Source organism: Ptychodera flava, chromosome 2, assembly GCF_041260155.1.
Source record: "Ptychodera flava strain L36383 chromosome 2, AS_Pfla_20210202, whole genome shotgun sequence".
NCBI lineage: Eukaryota > Metazoa > Hemichordata > Enteropneusta > Ptychoderidae > Ptychodera > Ptychodera flava.
Genome location: NC_091929.1, coordinates 26,064,188 through 26,087,421, shown reverse-complemented (window position 1 = coordinate 26,087,421; position 23,234 = coordinate 26,064,188). Strand labels below are relative to the sequence as shown.

The window sequence follows — 23,234 nt, the reverse complement described above, 5'->3', positions numbered from 1 at the left end:
AAACTAGGTAAATTTGGTTTGACCATTTTATCAACAGTGTGTAAGAAACGTATCGGCAAACATATTATCAGTATAAACTCCGAGAGCTCGCTAATAGCAGTAGGCCGTGCGGGTTTCCGGTCAAATTCGAGTAATCCTGTATTGACATGCAGTGATGGAATTTGGTCTAGTGGTTTCCCACGATACACAAGTGAGTAATAACACACAGTACGTTATTGAAGTGGTCTTCATTATTACTAGTGAGCAGTTGACATACAGTTTGAGACAAATCATATTTGATGACTTTACAAAATCTTATCACAAATACTAACAAATGCTAAGTGCAATACACTAACAATACGAAAACTCAAAGAGACAGAGATCGTCCATAAATTGTAGTCTCTTTTTTCTGGATAGAAAGTGTTCTCTAACATATCTGAACACGAGTAAGGCTGTCGGTATCGCATGATCAGATCATTCGATATCTTGTCCGAAAACACCCTTGTTATTGATAACATTTCATGAGGTCATAAATGAATTTCTCTATTTTTAAAATAACTAACACATGATAACAACAATGAAATAATAATATGACATATTCAAAGAGTATTGTATCAGGCTTACTACTGAGCCGGTTGTACTAAAACATAAAAGTCCTTAATTCTTCCAATCAAATTAACTTCCAACAAGATCTGCGCTCACTAAAACCTTAGGTTTTATACATGAAACGTGAAGGCCCCTTAAGATTGGTCTCTTTGTACATGTAAAAAGGGCATCAAACTTAGTACCTGTGAGGGTAGGTGAGTAGCAAGGTGAGGGTTTAGAGATCGCAGCTCTAAATCTAGCTTGTGATGGAACATCCGGCTTTTAGTATGTCTCATGAATATTAATATCTGATCGACCAAATAAGATTTAATTACACGTAACAGCTCAGAGCACATATTGCAAGCAATATGTCCATGAAGCGACGATTGTAATATGTAATCAATAATACGAGGACTAATTCATTTTCTTTGAGGAGATTTCAGATTGCATCAAGCTTTCTCCACAAAAGCCTAATCTATTTGTTTTTATACTACGTGTCTGCCCTGTTACTGTTAGACGCTTGACCCTGTCTTACAGATATAAATGAATGTAAAGAGGACAAAAGCATTTGTTCTCCCCAATTGACGAATCAAGAATGCATTGACAACATTGGTAGCTATAGATGTGTATGCCAACAAGGATTCGTTTCACTTGGAATCAAATTATGTGTGCCCTTGTTCCTGATGGAGAAACAATGCAATATTGGTGGTAGGTTTGACAACATTGAATAAAATTTCAGCGGAAATAAAGAAGTTATGTTTTGGTGCAAACTTACAACAACTGAAAGACCAGAAAGCAGGTTAAATGCAATAGATTGATTAATGATTGATTGAGTGGTTGGTTGGTTGATTGGTTGATTACAGATTTATTTATGGATGAATGAGGTTAGTGATATGTACAGATTAAAGTCCCTTAATAGTATAAGGCAAATTCTTGCTGATGTTATCATATAAGAATTCATGATATATTCCTTTTCAGCTTAATGGCTGAAAACGTAATGACACACCGATTTACACTTGCATCAGTTTCATCTTTTCATATGACGAACTACTTTTGGTATCATCGCCGTTTAGCCTGTAGTCGTGCAACTGATCACGTATACATTAATACTTATGACAAATGACGATTACCTTTTGGCTTACTGTTCTTTTCACTGGTCAACTCATCCAAATATTAATCATTCAATAATAATCATGCGATAATAACATCAATTTTTTTTCATTTCGTAGCCGTCAAGACATCTAAAACTTGCCCAGCTGGATCAGACAAGCAAACAAACACCCACTGGGAATCTGTACCGGCAAACTGTACTTCAGACTGGGTTAATTGTCCGGATGGCTACACAGGTAATACGTTTTACCCATGCCACCGAGTGTTCGTAAGCTTTATTGGTAAAACTTAGGACACTCGGTAAACAAACATAACATATCCGCTGGCCAACAACGGACTGTTCCGAATATGAAACATTTTGTAACAATGTTCATATTTTTTCATATATATGCCCGTATCTTTGTCCTATTGCCGTTTAGGCTTGCGCAAATATGTTTCTCTATCTTTGCTTCTCTTATCCTTCGATTAATACTTTAGCATCGGTCCATCCGCCCATGTAACCAAGTTATCTAACATCCAATCGTCTCTGTACCTGGTTATATATCTGTCTATCGTCTTTATATACTGAGTATCTGTCTGTCTTATGAATGATAATAAGTTCTTCCATTTATTTCATTACACATCGTCGTAGGGAAAATGATGAGATTCTGCGACGAAAGAGGTGAATGGTGGGAACCCTACACAACTGAATGTAAATCTGAAGAAATTCTGGATATGATCGAACAGGTCAGGTTCCAATTTGTTGCAACGATTTTCCCTTAAGCAAGACATTGAATATTCGATAAAAATATTGTTGTTTTTTTTTAAATGGCGAATATCTGAAATTCCCATTTATATTTTACTTGTTGGATAAGAGGTTGATATGGATATGGCGAAGAGAATTTTTCTATATTAGCTAAATTTTCAATTTGTTCAGCATCACCAGAGTTGCGATATTAGCTTGTCGTATGCAAAGACTAGCTACTCCGTGACGACATATTTTAATTGTTCAATATATTGCATACTTCATCATTCATGAAGCATTGTTCATGATATTAATATTACAATTCTATATTGACAGGATATGCAATTGTATTGCCCTGTACCGTCATTAGAGAGCTGAGGGAGGGAAGACACACAAAACATGTTTCGGTCTTCAGTGGCCTTAAATATCCGTTATAATTACTATATTGAAAAATCGAAATGCTAGAAGATATGAACATATTTAACTCATATAAACCCATCCTTCTTCTCATGTATAGTTATAAGTGACCAATCTACATCGTCGTCATAGCAACAGTCATCTTATGCATTTAGGTTATACTGAGGATCCAGTGAGCTTTCTTTAATGCGTGAATAAGACACTGGAGGCTACGGGGGATAGCCACGTGAAGTTCAAATTCAAGTGCACTTCTTTACCATATGACATTACTCTAAAATCTTAATATTCGTGTTCTTAGTGTAGAAAATATGATTGGTCACAAAACACTACAACGTACAGAAACCGGCTATTTGTATGGCTATGGTAAAGATACAGCGACTAGCTAAGTAGGACATCTATTGCTGCAATGAAATATGAGATGTGTCATTGTACACTTTAATAATAATGTAATAAATATCTTCTTAGCCAAAAATATAATTACCTCATTTAGAGTCGGTACATGTGTATAAGTAATTGATAATCGTGTAAGCCCTGAAAAAGTGTGACAATTCAACTGTAACACAATTTGAACTTATTTTGGATAATTGGATATCATATTACTTAGTTTAATCAGCATATGTAAACTCATTATATTTTCCTTTTTTGCAATTCACTTATTTTGTATGGGTAGTAATTTGCAATGTCTTTACTTTCAGCTACATGGCACCTATCAGTTTTGACACATTTGAACAATCTAAAGAGCCAATTATTCCAAATTTGTTCCAATCGTGTTTACTATAGATTTTCGATCGGATTCGAACTCACACTGACGACACACAGTAACCTTGCCAAAAAATATGGTAAAATCCGCTCGACAAAATCCCACCCTTCAAAAGAGTAGTTCAGTAAGCGACCTGAGTTGCTACAATTATTCTGACTGCGACCCCTACACTCGCTGTGGAGTTCGTCAAATACTTGCACTCACATACTCGCTATCACACATCGCACACAAACTTTATCAGAGCAATGATACATTGATTAAGACAGCCTCGCGGACAATTCTGTCCACCAGCAGAGCTATCAACCCAGATTAGAAAATTAACAAGGGGATCATTTGAATATTTCAGGTCCCTGACCTCAGCGTAGCATCCAGAACAGCAGGATTGCTCACCAACATCACTCTTTCTATGGATAAGACCTATGCAGGTAACCTGTTGCTGGCTAAATACGTGATATCTGAAATTCTTGATAATGATCCACTTTCCTCACCTGGTAGTGAAGACCACAAAAAGATTTATCTGCAGGTAATACATTAGCCCTACCAAGACTGGAAAAGTATTATATATTCTTCTTAGCATTTAATTTTTCCAACCGATTGAAGATGAAATATGCGCTGCCTCGCTCTGGACAAGTGTTTGCTTTGCTTTTAAATATTCGCATGAAACAAAATAGAAATATATAATATATAAATATGTTAGTTTGTATATTATATTCACTTTTTACTTATCGCATATACAAACTTGGTTCATGTAACAACCACAATTTAATATGAGAATACGGCTAAGCAAGGAAGTTCACAGAGGCCATATTTAAATAGTGGACATTTAACTTCAGTTTAAAGTGCTCGTACATGATTCTATGGTCGATAATAGGTTTTCCCTTACAAAAATGAATTGATGACCTATGATTAGTGGCAGAAATGAGAAACAGACTTACTTCTAAATCGTTCTATAGAGGGCACCATTTTGAAGCAAAAATTTACCACCCACTACTGCTAACTATCATTGTAGCGTAAATTAGTATGAGATATTTGCCTGTGATAAGTGAGTAAAATTTTTTGCCAAAAGTATTTGATTAAGTTTGACCCAGAGGCTATCGCCTGAAATCAATTTCAAGATACATTGCGCGATTAAGCCGATGATAAAGGGGAACAAAACTCGCAATGGTAACTTTCAAATGATGTCGTATTTTGCATTCAAAAGCAAATATAGATGCCTTTTTTCTTTATATTCAAATGGGAGAAAGTTTTCGCTCGCATATTTAAAGACATCAAATGTTGCAGGTGGGAACTGTGATTGCCGTATAGCAAGGGGTGTCTTTCTAAAGAGTTAAACAATAATGTAGAATTTAGGCAAGCGTATCAGCAATCAAGTGTGCGAGTTACTGCCACGGTAACCTTTATGTTCAGGGTCAATTAACACATCGCGTTATATACAAACTTTTGCTGATTACCTTCAAAGCCCTGAATGGACACGCTCCACAATCTCTCAGGAATTTGGTAACACCTTTTGCCACATCACGTGTTCTTCGCTTATCTGATAATGTCTTCTGCACACATCTAGGAGGATTCTGACTATCTAAGGTCGCAGCTCATTCTCTGCGCAGCAGCCCATGTCCTTTGAAACTCTGTAGATCTGGATATAAAAACCTCTCATGTCAATATTTTCAAAAGACGCTTAAAAACTTACATCTTCCTGAGAGCATTTTCATTGTTACCCTAAGCGCCACTGAGCATTGTTAAACTTTGGATATTTGGCGCTATACAAATTTTCTAGATAGATAGATAAATAATAGAAATATATGAATGGTGTGGGATTTGGATTTATTTCTTACATGGATATATTTCATAAAGTTTTGTGCAATTTCCGTTAATGTTTTGGCGTAGAGTTGCTATTGAAAATAGGGAATTTGCTCCTACCGTTTAACCTGCAATGTTATATGTTTATTTCAGTCGATTGTAAGATTCGTGAGTGCTCTATTAGATGCAGACACGGAACAAAGCTGGATCCAGATTCATGAAGTAAGAACACATACACAAGTTTTTACTGAATCAATGGCTCAGCAAATATTTTATCGCAACTCTTACATCAAATTAATTTCAGGCCCACAAGTGCACTGTTATATTTGCTTTTAAAGTGCCAGAATGCGCGAATACTTAAGTTAACAAAAAACTATAATTTGTCGAAATTCCACTCTTTGTCTGTATGCCCCTTGTGGTCCAAAGGTCATGCTACTCTACGCAACCAAATATGTTTAGTCTTTTGATCATGTCGTATTGAAGTTCCAAATGTTTGTATATTTAAGATTATATTTATTTTCTATAATATAGCAATTTGGGTTCTACAAGTTTTATTACAAAATAAAACTGAATCCTCGATCCGTAGGTTGGATTAAAGTGTACGATTGTGCGTTTGAAAAATATACAACATATTTACTGACGTTTTTGATCACAATCTATCAATACCGCCACCATATATCCAAAACTTTTTTATCCAAAACTTTTTTATGTTTATTAAGTTTTGTGGCAGACAATGTACTAAAAACTACGTCTTGTAAACAAAGAGAAATACAAGTCTCAAGGTTACTGTAAACGATTATCATTGTGCGATTTAAACGTTTTGCATTGCTTCTCTAAAAGTGGCAAAGGATTCTTACTCTTATAGAGCAAAGCACATAATCTAACTTGATTTCATTTCACTTTCAGACCCGAGGCGTCCATTTAGGTGCCATAACTTTGTTTGACACGCTGAATAAATTCGGAGAGACTGTAGATCGTTACGTCCGACAGGTCTACACTGAAGTCAGGCTTTACAGCAAGAATATAGGTATTAAAATCTTTCAGTTATGTTAGCGTTGTTGACTGTGAAATATGTCAAATTATATCATATATGTCCAATATATTGATAACGCAAATACAGCGATCTGATTGGTCGAGACGTGAAAATGACGGTGCAACATTCGCGATATAGCACGGTTGGTACATGCACGAACTATTAACAAGAGAAACCCCCTTTTTGACGTTCCCCACCAGAATTTCAACATACTGTTATGATACAATAGCCATAAACCACACCCTTGACGGTACACCACTCGGTTTTGACCAGTTCACTTCATATATGCACAAGCTATTATGTCGTGTACTGCTCAACATCTCGTGGTATACCGTCGCTTGGTATGGTTTATTGCCTTACAAGGGATGCGTTTCCATTTATTAGGGCGTCCAAAATCGACAAATTTTTGCGATGATGAAGGATATCCTGTAATGACACAGTGTCGGTAGCATCTACCTAATGCCCTGTTAAGGATTAAGGAATAAAGTTAACTAAATATATATTATAGGAAAGCATACAAATTCAATATCTCTCATGAATAAGAACGACATTCTATCTTTTGATAATACCAGGATTTGAAGCAAAACAGGTGAGGTCCCATGCCGACGATCTGGAGTTTCCGAGCAAAGCGAAGGTTGCAAGACACAAGAGATCACAGGAAAGTGTTTGGTTTAAAGTTGACGAAGGAGGAAGTAAAGTTGTCATACCCAGAGAGAATGCCGTACTTCAAACTTCAGGTAATTCAGTTAAGAGTGTTTCAATATCATACATTTAGTTACCCTTAATGATGAACCTGGTCTGTGTTTCAGGACATATGTATTGATCATAATGCCTGACGATAGAGGTACTAAATGATTATGTTCTTAAATCCAATCGCACAAAATATCCATCTACTGAGATATCTTTTAAAACCTGTGAACGTTTTTCCTTGAAATATGGTATGAAGAAAGAATTTTTCTGCCAATAATTTTTCATATGAGTGCGGAAATCATACAAACAAGAAAAAATATTTCAAATTGCTCATCTTTAAAAGCGCCTTTTAGACAGCATGAATATTTGATGTAGAGGTCGCTAGGATTGGCCACATTCAGGTTTATTCAAATTAGCAATGCAATGCTGCCAAATTAGCTATCGGTAAAGTTCCTACGGTCAGAAATAAATAATTCCCTTTTAAATTTCCAACAGATCGTATAACGGTGATTGTTTTTACTTACAAGAACCCGGCTAACATACTACCGCCTGGCGCCCAAAAGGGGTAAGTTGATTTGTCTCACGTTTAATCGAAAATTTATTGAGACTGTTTTGTGTGCTTTCCACATACTATATGGTCCCATAAAGGTAGTTGTACAATAAATTTACTAAACAGCTTGTTATCTTGCACGAACTGAAATTTGAGATGATAACTACGGAAATATATTTCGCCGTAATGTTATTCATACTAGGAAATGAAAAATCATACTCGGTAACGATTACCGATATTTCATTTCTAGAACGAACAGACAGTGGGTACGTACAATAACTGCGACGAAAAAGGTTGAGAGAGTTAACAGTCCCGTGATTTCGGTCAGTGTCTACAACAGCGAAGAAGGCAAACATACAAGAAAGCTTCAAGAACCTCTGACCTTCACGTTATACCACAAACAGGTAAATGTAATTGGTATTGCTTTTAACGTTGATAAACTTTTTCTCAGTGTTGTGTTTTCAAGTTCCCCCTGTCATGGCATTGGTACCAACATAGCCGTGCACATTGATACAGACTTCATAGATATTCCTTTCTGGCGATATACTTTACATACGAAGTCTGAATTAAAATAGAATTAATGACGCATGCTCCGAGTAGATCAGGAAATGTGGTAATTAAATGTGAAAACTCTCAGGGAAAAAGTTGCAGAGATGAAGATTTCGGTAGAAAATGAATATATGGTTCATGAAATCTACATTTTACAAATCCATATACATTTTATCAAATTCGAATGCCATTAGCACATGGCGCATCCAAATTAATGCAATTTGAAGGAAATCTGACATATACTTTTGAAAGAAAAAGTTGTTTAACCAAAGATGGGAACACTGCACCTTAACTTAACGTGTGCAAATACCAGTTTACATAACAAATTACGTAAGTCTTCCCTGGGTACCACCAAACAGCATTTGAAAGTCATGAAAGTCATCAGTCGAGTGGTTTCCAGGAACAAGGTGTTTCAACCTAATAATACAATAATACCTACCATTGACATATGCAACCATTAAGACAAGCGTCACCTAAAGGGACCTACATTATAAATTTGAAAGCGGTTGAGAAATGCTTATAGAAAACGTCTTAACAAATATTTAAATAATAACCCTGATATTGACATGCGCGAATTTCATTATCTCCCTCCCTTAGTAAAAATAAAATCAGTTACCTTATGGTGCCCTCATGGTAAATTTGAAAGTAATGTGATGAGTAATTAGTGAGAAAACTCTTTTGGTTTTTTATTTGACTGTTGTATTGCTTTGCGTTTTTAAAAAAGATAGACGTACTGGCCAAAAATGTATATCATTATGCAAATTTTATCATTACTTGAGCAGATTCCGATTTGATTATATACAGAGCGTCTATACTAATTTGAACAAACGTCACGGGGTTAAGTAAATATTCTCAACAATTTGCTTCAGTAACTTTTGTAATAATTTTAACAAAACTGGACCTTGCCAAACCTACTTGCAGCGACAGTACATCAACCATGTACACTGTCTAACAAACGTTTTTGAAGATGTGATGAGGAAGTCAAATATGTTTTCTTGTTTGTATGATTTTGGCAAATGCGCGAAACAATTGTTGCAAAAAATAATTAATTATACATCTTCTTACCATGTTTAAAGGTAAAGCGACATCTTTTTTTTCAAGATATCTCAGTGTATGGATGTTTTGTAAGATTGAATGGAAAATATATTGTCATTAGCAAACTGCTGTTGTCTAGCGTATAGTCAATAAATATGTCATGAAACATTAATCAAGTTCGCCGAGTAAAATTTGGTCTTTAATTTCAGGCTGGCTACAATGCTAAATGCATTTCTATGATCCACGGAAATCCAACTGCGTGAGTTTTATTTCGTCCTATGCTCTATATGCAGCTTTTTATGCAGACATTAAGATAAAACGCAAAATCTTGTCGACTTGAGGACAAAATTTTAACGTTCAGAAAATTAGAATGTCATAATCTGCAGTATTTGTCTGTGATCACATAAAATATATCAAATGTTTTTAAACACAATTTAGCAAGAAATTGTACATTTGTCCCATACGATTTTAAGGGTGATTTTAAGGGTGTACTTAGAAAAAATATATTGAGTAATGAAAACAACAAAGTAAGTCTTTGCCTTCTTTGAACGCAGTGTATGGAACTATAACAACTGTCGCAAAGTGAACCACAATGCAACAACTGATTACACAGAGTGTCAGTGTGATCATTTAGGAAGTGTAGCGATAATAACAACAATGGGGAAAATGCCAACGGTAAGATTTACTCACTTTTCAAATGTCAATTTTGTTTGTTATTTATGTAATATATTGCTAAGAATGAAATAAATAGGTTTCGCTAATACGGAAGTTTTCACCTCTTCTTGCCTCAAATTTATAATGTCTCTCTAACCTTGTTTCCTCAAAACAGCCATTTGCGGTATATGCTTTGGGCAGAATTATTCTTGTAGCAAACGGCCTAGCAGCGTTCCTGACAAGTTTCACATTTGTGATGCTGTGTCTCAGAAGGTAACTTAATTGCTTACATTCATTTTCCTCTTAAGAAATGAGTGGCAGTTATATATTTAAAGAGTACGGAAGTTTGTCAAGTTTCAGTCGATCTTACGGCGGGTTGCAACTTTCCGACCCCAATTTGACCCGTTTCAGGTCGTTTTCACAATTGTTCGGATCTTTTTGGGTCGCTCTTTCTCGGTTCACTTCCGTTTGGTTCGATTTGGGTCGTCTCAATATTGACAAACAACCCTCAATTTATAGCGACCGCTGTATTTATTATACTGAGGCAAAAATCAGAGTGGTGCCCTCAATCGACATCGGCATTGGCAAAATCTATATCAATCTGTAATCGCTCAAAAACAAACTAAAGTTTAAGATGTCAAATGTTCTTCAAAATTACATTCGGTAAAATCGAATACTGTGCTTAAGATTTTGATATCAAGTTGTACTTCCTAGAAATTTACGATTGCGGCTACAGTAGGGGTTGACCTATTTGATCTTTTTGCGATTGGTACCATATTTGAGTCGAGTTACGGTGAGTAGCGATGAATTCTACGGAGGAGCGCTGTAGTATGTAGCAAAACTGAAGATTAGTTGTCAAAATGAATAAAAATCAAATCAGTAATTTATAGCTCTGTTCTTTAAATAGTGATTACAAACTGTATTTGAAAGTAATTAAGGATGACCGCAACTAATACTGTTACTTTACCATCCATATTTGAAGTAGGAAGACAATGAATAGGCCCCCAAACTATCGCACATCCGCAAAATCTTTTTTGCAGCATGAATGTGCAAAAGTAGACGGAAAGCAAACGTGTCGAAAACTAAAGAATGCTACACTGGTAAAATCAAAATCAAGCCTTGTTCAGACTGTGACCACCGATTTTTTAAGAAAGTTACGATTGCAGTGATTGTATAGCAGTAGCCTCGTATCATTCCATGGGAACGATCTTTGAAATTAGATGCCCAACGCAACAGATTGCCAATTCTACACCATAATTAAAGATAATGAAAAATAATATTAGAGATCAAAATGTCAAACTCCGATGCTAACTACATCCTTATAGCACGCTTTCTCGATTTGTAGTAGTAAATTATGTTTTTGAACAATTTACGGTTGCGGCCACCAGCAAGCTTGCATCGATCATGCACGCCGCTCATTGTATGTGCCAAACAGGAACAGTGACTGTGAGTCCTTTCAGTCGATCAGGTTGGACCTCTATATAACTGATAACTATTTCGTTCTAAAAAACGAGCCATCATTATAAGGAAAATTTGCTGAGAATGGCGTGAGTATGGGGGGCATCAATTTTAAAGGATCGCAGTAATGTCTATGAATTTATGTTTCCGTCTCACTGATGACAGGTGCCTGTAGTCCGGTTCATCGGGAGAGGTGATACCATGTGCCGGTTAGGCAGCCTGCTTCCCGTATGCTGACACATTTCCGCTTGTCGGCCGAGATTTTTAAAAAGACAATCGTACAATTTTTGCTGTCTGTTACGCAAGAATATATATTGCCTTAAAATTGTAAATAGCGTTACGGTATTTCCGACAATATATTAATGGAATTTTGCCTTTCCTAAAAGTTTTATGTGCCTCGTGTATCGTGTATGAGCTGAAAAACAGCCATACTTGAAGATTTGATTGATTGTATGTTTGTTTGTGGAATAAGTTTGTATAATTTTGTTATAGCTTCATAATATACATATAATACATACATACATACATACATACATACATACATACATACATACATACATACATACATACATATATTCTGTTTTTTAAATATTTCATACATTATTTGACTATCACTTTGACTATCACGTTGTGATCACAACCATTTTTCACTAAGACTAAAGCAGTAGATTCATTATTTAGAAAAATGTAAACTTGGTCACATTTGTGCAACACCATGTATCAATTACAATATTTGCATATTTCTTATCAAGGGGGCCTTTGCTTGTTTAAACACATATTCAAAGTGAATTAGATTAGAATAACCTAGACACGCAACATAGAACAACTGTGCCGAAAGAAATGTTACCTATGGATTCTATTAGCCAGCTAACACCATTTTTTGTCATATTTGAATATTGTTGGATTATGTTGGTAGAACAATGACTCACACAATCACAATCACAGGTAAATACTAGATACAAACATGATGAAAGTGATAACAAAATACGGAGACTTCAGAATTTGAGGATGTGTAATACCCTTAATCACACAAAATGCACTTCTAAATTGTAAACGAAAATGTGCTTCTTTTTACATTAGTGTCCATGAAACGAATTATTTCCTAGAGCCCTACAATTTTATTTCTATTTCCTGATTTCTTGTAGGATAACAACAGATCACTACTTTGTGTGTGCAAGTCTCACCTTGTCATTGACGCTGTATTTTTTCGTGGTGGTCACAGCTTTGAACATGGACAGGGGAACGGTACGAAACACCTCATTTACAATAACACCTTTTAATTATTATGTGAATTGAAAAATATTAGCCAAATGTGTATACAATATTTTGTGATCTATTACTTGGCGGTTACTCTTCTTAATCACAAAAGGAAAAGCTATCAGCAGACAACGAATATAGTAGTGTAAATAACTTGAATTTCAACAAGTTCGACTGTTTAAGAACAAAGTTTGAATTCTTGAAGTTTCTCCTAAAACAATGCTATTATTTTACTGAAAACTATGTGCCTTTATTATCTTGAATTCCATTGATTGCAGGTAAGTTGCCGTGTAACAGCCATGATCCATCACTACGCACTCATTAGTTCCTGTTGCTGGGTTTTCAATTTTTGTCTGCAGCATTTTCTCAAGCTACGTTTTGGCCTGCACAAGAATATCTATGCAAGGTGAGTACTGACTCTACAGCATCGATTACATCATGACTTTGACTTACTTGCCCCATCATGTCGTCGTTTTAGAACACCGATTTTAAAAACAAACAGACATAAAAGCTTCATTGTCAACAGTACTATCACGACATAACATAGGATTTACTAGTTTTTTTAAATTTGCATATTCTTCATTTCACCCTTGTGTGCTTGTATTTAGTTTTAAAGTGTGCTGGCCGGATTTTAATACACGCATTTTATATTGCCGTTTTTATGAGTGATCTACATGTGAGTGATTGCATCAAATCTGATTTCCCGAATGGTATAAAGAAAAGATTCTTCGTTTGATTGATTAACTAATTGATTTTTTCGTTGATTGATTGATTGATTGATTGATTGATTAATAATTGTGTGATTCTGATCTATTGAAGTGAGGGATCGTTTTAAGACTCAACAATTTTCTAACTGTCGAACAACCTGCAGTCTAACACCTTTAAGCGTCTATATCACAACAGAACTAGGAGAGATTAATGAATTACGACAAGTTGTCAATAAATCTGAGAAATCTGAGACATTTTTTCGAGATCATTAGCTAGTTGGTACTAGGAATTTTGACCTCAAACACTGCAACGTCTGTACAGGGAAGGTAAAACTGATTATGACAGGTTAACGAAGTTTACTGTCAAACGATCCATATGCAAAGAATAATTTCAAATACAAAGTAAAACATTTAAAAATATATAAGCGTTCAGAAAATGGAATGCGGTTATCTGCACAGTAACTGTTGTTCACAGAAACTGAATTGTTTGGAAGGACCAAATAATGCTCCCTGAACCCGTCACTGCTAACATCTACAGAAACTTTGCAGGTATGTAGGTTTCATTAGCTGCGACGGTGCAGTGTTTGTGGTATGAGTAGAACAAAACTTTAGTAACACACAAGCACAATTACGAAAATATCCATAATATAGGCCAACGTAGTCAGTTACGGATATGCACACAAAGACATACGAAAACTGCCATGTCACATGCCATAACGGACTACGCCGAAGCGTTGACTAAAGTGCAAAATTAGTCCTGACAGACTTTTGGCCAGACCCTTTAAATTTGCTTAGGAATAGCATTCTGTCGACATGGGTCCTCTGGTTAACTTGGTAACAAATGGAAATGATATGGTATGATGTGTCTGGACATTATTTGAAAAGATCATTATTAGGTTTTCGTGTTAGGGCATAATAATTGACCAAAAAGTGTATTTTTTTTCATCTTTTAATTCATCAACAATAGCTTACAATAGTTGCGCACATCTACCGCCGGCAATGGCATTGGAATGGTTTAAAAGAATGATGACAGCTTTTTAAGTCTGTAAGATGAAGCTATACATAATTCGGAAGTTCACTTGCAGAATCGCAAGATATAGCAAGTGAAACCGCATATTTCTCGGCGAGTCGTTTCGGACATTTATTTTGAACTCCTCAATTGAATCAGTTTACCTGGTTGAGTAAAGGAGAGTATGCATCTGCAGTGTTCGCGACTTTGTTGATCAATACTACAATTGCCTGAATAAGATTCAGAATAGGCAGACACAAAATTCATTTACAGCATTCTGATTGTGTCACACACAACCTTTCTGTTGAATCTCGCCATAAACCGCGAGAGTCTAAGCTGGTGATGGCGCTATACAGATTCCAGACACTGGTACTCAGTCACAGTAGGTTGGCAAAAATATTATCGGTAAATGATTTCTACAATCATTGCGAATAAGAAATACTATCGATGGTTACACAAGTGTAAGCTTTCCATTTTTCCACCAGGGTTTGCTATGTTGTCTTTGGATGGATAATCCCACTGATCCTTGTCTTATCCTTCGCACTGAAGTGGCCAAGTAGCTATGACTTGGCACAGGGGTGAGTTTTATTGTTTATATATTCAACAAGTTGAAGTTATCAGAAGATGCACAGTTGATGCGAATACAGGGTCAATACTATCGATTCATGATTAGTAGAAGACGGAATAAAATAGAATTAATTTTTACTTGCTTCATACATGAGTATTGCCACCACGAATTGTGTAAAAATAAATTCAAACATTCAATTTACTTGGTGACTCTCTGATACGCACAGTTCGCTTGGTAAGACATGGGCAGGTATAAATTTTCCGTTTTATTTGTCCAAAAAGTTAGACATAAACGGCAATTTTTGTAGATAACAATTTGAATTTACAATGATAATAACCGACTGTGTTCAATAAGGCGCGTATTATGCAGTCATTGAATTTGCCATAGTAACTGTACTGCAAAACCCCAGTGCACAAGATCCAGTATTGCAAGCTGAAACCTTTTCTATCTGAAAACTAGCAATTTACATTTAAATCCTGACACAGAGGGCGCTCTTCTAAATGTGAAGTCTACCTAGCATACTTGGCGTGAGTCCTCACTCATACGCAGGGCAGATTTCTCTTTTATTAAGCATGATGGTAACGATATCTTGTATCAATGACGAGGTAGAGAATATTATTTACTGGGCAATGGCAGCGATATGTTTTATTGATGGCGATGGAACAGTCTTACTTTGCTATTTCGTATCTGTTTCTTTACAAGCACTCAAAAAAAGGCGGCGCACATGAGTTCAGACGGGTACACTTCCTGTTACTCGCATAGTATATATTGGACCTGCGCATTAGTTGTCAGATAGCCACTGGCGCGACTAGCTTTGCCGGTTACCGTTCATCATGAGATGTAAATTTTAAATATGTAAACTTCATTTTTTCAAGCTGACGTTTTTGGTAGACAGGCGTTATCATATACGCTGCCCCTACAAATCCTGATCTCCATGACAGTTAAATTATTTCTATGATGTTGTATTATGTTATGTTATGTTATGTTATGTAACGTTATGTTATGTTATGTTATGTTATGTTATTATTTTTAGACATTTCTTCCTGTTTTTCCTCCGTACATATGGAATTACAAGAAGTGCTCACTCTGTTATTTACATTATGTCGAGTGTATGTTTAAACCAGTATTTTTTTATATTTCAGCTGTCTCGTTCCTGACGAAATCGGACTGTTCATGTGTAACGTTGCTCCTGCCGCAACAATTACACTGGTATGACATTTTATGGAAAACATTATAATGGAAATACATTCATACAATATCTCCACAAAACACAATAAAGCAAGATGGTAGTGATCATGGTTTGTTTAAAGGGACGGATGTCATGAACGATTTGAAGTTTTAAGCTGTTGGCATGCTACACCTTCTTGTATCGGTATAAAAACTTGCACGCCTTTGTTGCTAAATATGAAAGCTGGTTGTAATTCTCAAATCTGTCTTTTTCGTCAGGGCATTATTTACATAATTATCACTTTGCTATTTATATATTTGTCAATCTGTAAACAGCATTGCTGGATCTTGACAATGTATATCTACTGCAAGTTCGACTATCTGGTGTTCACCTATGGTTCTGGGCCGTGGTACATTTTATGGTGCGTAACTGATGCCATATATGATAGCTCTTCTTATTTATTATTTACCACATATCAAGTGAAGAAGACATTTTGATGAGGAATTTTGCGAAAATATAAAGACTGCCATAAACAAAGTTATTGTAACAACCAAACTGGCAGGTTGTGTTACTCACAGGTCACCAAGTCATACAATTATTTTACAGGGATGAATTCTTTCGTATTGGCCTCCTTCTTCCAAGCTTTTCTGTGGCTTGGGTATTGGGTTTACAGGATATCACAGGAAATCTCTTCTTCGGTTACACCTTCGCTATGGCCAGCTTTTTCCTGGTAAGTATCTTACACTTAATGTATTTTGGTTCATGACTACGATTAAATAATGTAATACTGTATATTGCATACAATACAGTGCATAAAATACAATACGCAACAATACGTAACAATAAGTAATACTACACTACACAACACTACACTACACTACACTACACTACACTACACTACACTACACTACACTACACTACACTACACTACACTACACTACACTAAAATGCAGTACAATACAATACAATACAATACAATACAATACAATACAATACAATACAATACAATACAATACAATACAATACAATACAATACAATAGCTCAGTAGAAAGCTTCGTACTTTTCCGATTACTATATGTGTGTTTGTACTGTGTCTGTGTGTCGTCTGCTCCATGCACACTGTGACACACCACAATATGACACACCACAACACAAAACATCATAATACAATACAATACAATACAATACAATACAATACAATACAATACAATACATACAATACAATACAATACAATACAATACAATACAATACAATAGCTCAGTAGAAAGCTTCGTACTTTTCCGATTACTATATGTGTGTTTGTACTGTGTCTGTGTGTCGTCTGCTCCATGCACACTGTGTTGCTCGGTCGCGCACAGGATTGTAGCATCTAAGTAGGTTGCTGTGACCAACTCTTTTGGGTAGGAAACGGTGGCCGACTGGTTTTGTGTGAGGCCTAGCAGCTAGGCGATGTTGCCGTCAGTGTGTGGGGGTTCGAATCCCGTTTGGGTTAAAGTAAAAATATATACAATACAATACAATACAATTCACTACAATACCATACAACACAATGCAATACAATACAACACAGTACAATGCAATGCAATGCAATGCTATGCAATGCAATGCATTACAATACAAAATAAATCAATCAGTCGAGGGAATAATGAATTTGCGGGAGGATACTTTTATGAAAGGAGTTGCTATAATTTTGTATCATTGTGTTTTGCTCGACGTCTTAGCAGGAATCGAGATTTAATTGAAAAGCATGAATGAGATGAGGTATTGTTGGCGAAATGAAATGTCTGACAAATATCGAAATATTTAACTCTTTACTTTTCGTTGTGCCAGTTTCAATTAATGATAAATTCAATTAATTGATCTAAAATGGCCTCGCGTCTTAAACTTGACTACAGTAAATACGGAAAATTTGACTGAACTGTAAAAACAGTCATTGTTCATTTATCTTATGGTAGCTTGCCAGTCCGAAAATGGACATAGCAGTTCAGAACTTCAGCATGAGCGAAATCAACAGTCGTAACGTTCGAAATCTTGATAAGCATATATTACGACAGGACATTAATCTGCTGAAAGACAATGTTTCAACTTAGGCAGAGTTGATTTCTCTGTCGTCGACTGGAATTACTGCTCAGCTGACAATTACACCTGGCAGTGTTGGCAACACCTCAATATAGACAATATGTCTACTTCGCGTAATGCCAATGCTTCAAAGCAAACCACTGTAAGAAACAGAAATAGCTACATCAAACTATAAAACCAAAGCCCCTATCTGTAAAACTCAAACAGTTTCACCCATAACCTCTATTCCGCTCATTCTAAATTTAAGCATTCTTCAGAAACATACAGGAATTTTTATGTCACACAAGTAATGCGATAGAAACTTCTCAAAATTATATCACAGTGTGACAAGTGTTCTTAAGAAATTTAAGGATCCGGCGAAAACTATCTAGTGTTTGGATTTTTTTAATTTTTGTTTGAAATGCAGTTCTTTTGACTTCCTAAATAAGCGTTATTGTCTATTATTTCTTAGGGTTCAGTATGCTACCTTGGATATTTTGCGACCAACAAAGTCGTGAGTATTCTTCTGATATGTTTATTGGCTGCCATATTAACCTCAATATTTTGAACGAGATTTTAGGGTGAAAATATTTTTAAGATGACTTTATTCGTTAGCCTTTGTACCTATCATATTTCGACTCAGCCAAAAACAGTATAGGCCTAATTGCGACTTCTTAACGATACATTTTACGAAGCATGTCTATGGCAGTAGTTGTGAAAAGTATTGACGTTGTTCTCATTAGTAGAAATCCGTAGGTTGCAATATACATTAAATGGAGACATTTACCGTAAATACAGTCATACCAACTGAGACTTCAAACAAAAGATGACGCAATCACGCAAATGCACAGATGAATTGACAGTGTCGGTAGTATCATTTTAATTCGGAATCTTTGTTCCCATCATCAGGTTTTGAGATCGATTCGTTCCCGCTTCTATGGGAGTGATAATGACGATCCTGATGAAATATCGTTCAGTACATACAGTAGTGATGAAGAAGATGACTGGATTGTAAGCAGTATGGTGACCGGAGAGCGTCGGAAAAGTGATACTGGTAGCCCTGGTCAATCAACTCTCCCTTCCATAGAACTGCATGACCTGTCAATTGCTAGTACCTCTGGTCACGTGGTCCATGAAATGGAAGATGAATTTTGAGAGGAGTGATTGATACAATCGAAGTGATTGATGCAATCGATCACAGCAATTTTAGTTACAACCATACTTTATGTGCAAGCTCGTATGTTTGCTGATATTACTAAAACCACAGTTGATAATTAGTATTCATGACTAAGTTATTGCTCTTTCGGGAGCCAGATATATACAATAGCCTTACCTAAGCTACTCGAGCTCCCCGTAACACCTCTGACTTATTAGCATGTAAGACTTGACTACAATTCTTATCTTAATGTGTTTTGTTTGTTGTAAGCTTGTTTATTTATGTAAATCAAGAATTGTATTATTAAAATATTAGATAAAGAATTGCATCATCAATAATGTAGTAGAGACAATTGAATTTACAAGAAATGTGACGAGTACAAAAACAAATAATTAAACAAGTACAAAATAAATAAATAAATAAATAAATAGTAGACGTCATTCTACATTAGTAGTATTCAAAACTCGTAAAATAAAGGCACAATGCACCCCGTGGACAAGTATTAGGACTCAATTTTTTACAAGACTTTCTGATTTGCCACTTGTGTGAGGTCATTTCAAACCGCTAAATCTAAGGTATATTATTATATTATTATTATTATTATTATTATTATTATAATCTTTATTGATCCTCTTTGGGAAGTTGGATTGCTCGCCACAGATATAAAAAAAAGCAAGTCACCACAAATGAAAGTCACATAGAAACATAGCACAAAAATGACAGACAGAAAGAAAGACAGGTAGATATAAAAGCATGCGCAAGCTTTGAAGAAAGTTGAGCTAATGTTAATAGGTCTTTAACTTGCCACATTTATATTACCTTTAGTGATATGCGTTTTATCCGATAAGCAGGTAATGATATATTCACGAGTTTTACATACTGTTATGCTCATTACTACAAAAAAATCGATGCTCATTGAACGGTGTGTGAGTCATTACAACGATTCAAATGGACAGGTATTGTAAAGTGAAAACAATACACTCTGACAACAGTTGTTCTCCCGAACGAGAGCTTGCAAAATGCATCCTCTTCAAAGTATGTCCCTGTTAGAACCTTCAAAAATACTGATATCTACAAATAGAAGGATTGTATTCGTAGATCAAGTTCAACAACAATCGTTGTGTTTCATCATGCCATACGTTAAGAGATTCTTGACCTATCCATACAAAAATCTGCATCAGCCAATACTATTTCAGATAATGCCCTGCAGTTTTTAAAGATTGTAAAAATAAGATAATTCCAGAAACTAGTGATACGTTGTGTTAAAATACAGAGTTGAAAGAGGTACAGATAAATGCGATGACATATTAATAAATCTTGAGTACCTAGCTTGATATATTTAAAAATATATATCTGATAGTATATTATTGCAAAAAATAAGTGTATGATTACTATGAAACATCTTAGATTTGGACTTAATGATTTAAGGTTACCTTTTTGTGGTACAACAAGGTATCGCAAGCTTGTAGATAAATACAATATCTCTCTTCGACAAATGATCGCTGATGGCATCGGTGACATTGGGCCTTAGTTAGTGACCACTACCTATCTGACCTACAGATTGATATATGGCGGGTACCACATGTGGGGCAGGATGCGCTTACTATTTTCGAAATACCTGACATCACTTCTTGGCCTTTTGGCCAGAGGTCCATATATCTTTCTTTCATGAATTTGACTTTGTTTGTGTACCGTCTATTTACTGTCTGTTCTGTGCTGTTTTATGTCTATGTTTAAAACTATTGTCTTACGAATTCTGACCTAGTAATATTGCATTATGGATTGGTATGATTGCGATTATTATAATATGGAGATGAGAATTAATTATCTTTAGTAATGCATAATTTTTCGTGTTTGCTGTATACGTTTTAAAAGTTTGTGTTCAAAGATTCTTGCCGTGACAAAGTACCTAATAAAAGTTGTTAAATGTGTAAATAGAATGAGTCTTTTGATTTTCCACTATGATTTTCTGCGTCTCCCCAAATCTTCTCAAGCAGCTTAATCATATTTACTTCTAATTACCTCTATCACGTCTGTCCAGATGAGTTTAACATAAAAGAAACAACAGAAAGTGTGAGTTCGGCGTCATACCGTTTTTTGAATTAGACAAAATAAATTGCACAATTAGCTGGATGACAAAAAGGACGATCTTAATTTTGAAATCATTAGTTTTCCCTGCTCAACCAGTAATATCCCATGGGTCCAGCTTATGGTGTATATATTTCACAACTGAGATACTGTAGAGCTTGTGACTCATATGAAGACTTCCAAGTGAGACAGAGCTTCATAGTCTCAAAGCCAGTGAGACAGGGATTGTCATGAAGTAGGTTGGCTAGATCATTTAATAAGTTATACGGTATATATGGAGATCTTATTTCAAAATATCACAATTTGACACAAATCTAGTTACTATATATGGTGAGAGACAGTATCCCCGGCTTAGACTCACAAAAGTAATTTGGCAAATAGCCTAACTACTTTACAACTACTTTGCCACTTAAGTTCAATCTTGACCGGTGTAGCATGCTAGCAGGGTACGCTTACCCATTCGCGATATCTGGTACCACCACTTTCCTCATGGTTCGAGACTGTATTATTTATTTTGCCAGTGTTTTGTTGCTGTTGTTTTGTATTGTTTTGTTTGTTTTCTTTGACCTGGTGATTTACTCGCCTTGAATGATGGCGATTGCTGGAATTGATTTGATGACATATTGTAGAAGGGAAGAACACTTATTGAAAAGTTGTCATGTGTCTTAGGTAAATGCAGTACAGAGCAATGCAATATTTCTAATTTGAAGCAAAGATACATGCTAGCAAGTATATTTGTGCCGCTTCCACACATTCGTGTTCTAAAGTGGGGCAAATTGTGAATATATTTCATATGCGTTTGCAAGACGTAATCATGTTGCAACGGTTTCATTAAATGTACCGTAGTGAAAAACAATATGTGATTGCCAGCCACCAGGAGAACATTCGACAACACTGGAAATGTGTTATCCAATCGACAGTTGGGTAATATTGTTGAAAATGACACAATGAAAGACGTAAGATGACTGCTTTTAAGTGTATACAAATATTAACAGGCTGATGGTAAGTAAAATTCGTACTATTGCCACAATGATTGATTTTGATAGTTTTTTCATTACTTTATGTAAAACTGAACGATTAATGAGAAACAGCAGTTCATCGATACTGTAAATTTTTTACCCGCAATGTTTAAAGTATTTTCCAATTGTTAGTGGAATTATACTTCAAGCGTAAGGAACCCATACTATTTTTTAAAATTGGCATTTTTGTTTTGAGCATGAACTATGTTATCTCGTGTAAATTCTGTTGTCTACAAAAACAAAGCTCCGTGTCTACACAGCCACAGAGGAACATAGACAGAGTCGCAACGGGTATTGTTTAAGCCGTGAAGCGGTTACGTAACAAATCCATGTTCGCCTCGCCTCAGGTTGCTCTCGCCTCTCTTTTCCGAAAAGTGCCGACCATGCATCCTTCGGTAATTTTCGGATTTTCGCCAATTGTTAAGCGAAAGTATGTTCGGCAAAGTTTGTGTTGTTGTTGTCGTGTGCTGCTGAGCGGAATTGACGTGCTGGCGAAAACGGGAGTGTTTTGAGCTTCAGGAAAGTGAGTTTAACCGTTTTAAAAATTCCTTTCATAATTTTATGAATATATAATGAGTGTGTTTGAACCAAATTTGAAAGCCTTTTATCGATACTGTCTGGTTTTACTCAATGGTTTACGGTCAGTCATACCGTCTTTTACACGTGCGTCAAGGAAGGACATGTTTATGAAACTGCTGGCGTGTTATGTTTTGATTGGCGTGAAGCAGTGTTTCTGGCCTGAGAGCTCACAAAGTAACTATGGTTGCTACGCGACTGGCAGTACGATGCCATCTCGTCGTATTTTTCTCATAATCTTGTGTAATTATCAACCACAAACAGTTAATATGAAAAGCCAAAAGT

General features: G+C 35.8%; 3 long non-coding RNA genes across 3 annotated transcripts; all 3 read left to right on the top strand.

The window, feature by feature from the left end:
- The first annotated feature begins 71 nt into the window (after positions 1-71).
- Positions 72-1,878, top strand: LOC139147720 (uncharacterized). The gene is made up of 3 exons (XR_011555785.1): positions 72-190; positions 1,102-1,272; positions 1,794-1,878. It is a non-coding gene; the product is annotated as an uncharacterized lncRNA (long non-coding RNA).
- Positions 1,879-12,491: 10,613 nt separating this feature from the next.
- Positions 12,492-14,883, top strand: LOC139147742 (uncharacterized). The gene is made up of 3 exons (XR_011555791.1): positions 12,492-12,586; positions 12,877-13,004; positions 14,800-14,883. It is a non-coding gene; the product is annotated as an uncharacterized lncRNA (long non-coding RNA).
- A 1,140-nt stretch (positions 14,884-16,023) lies between these two features.
- LOC139147740 (uncharacterized) lies at positions 16,024-16,775 on the top strand. The gene is made up of 3 exons (XR_011555790.1): positions 16,024-16,091; positions 16,386-16,471; positions 16,657-16,775. It is a non-coding gene; the product is annotated as an uncharacterized lncRNA (long non-coding RNA).
- The last annotated feature ends 6,459 nt before the right edge of the window (positions 16,776-23,234 follow it).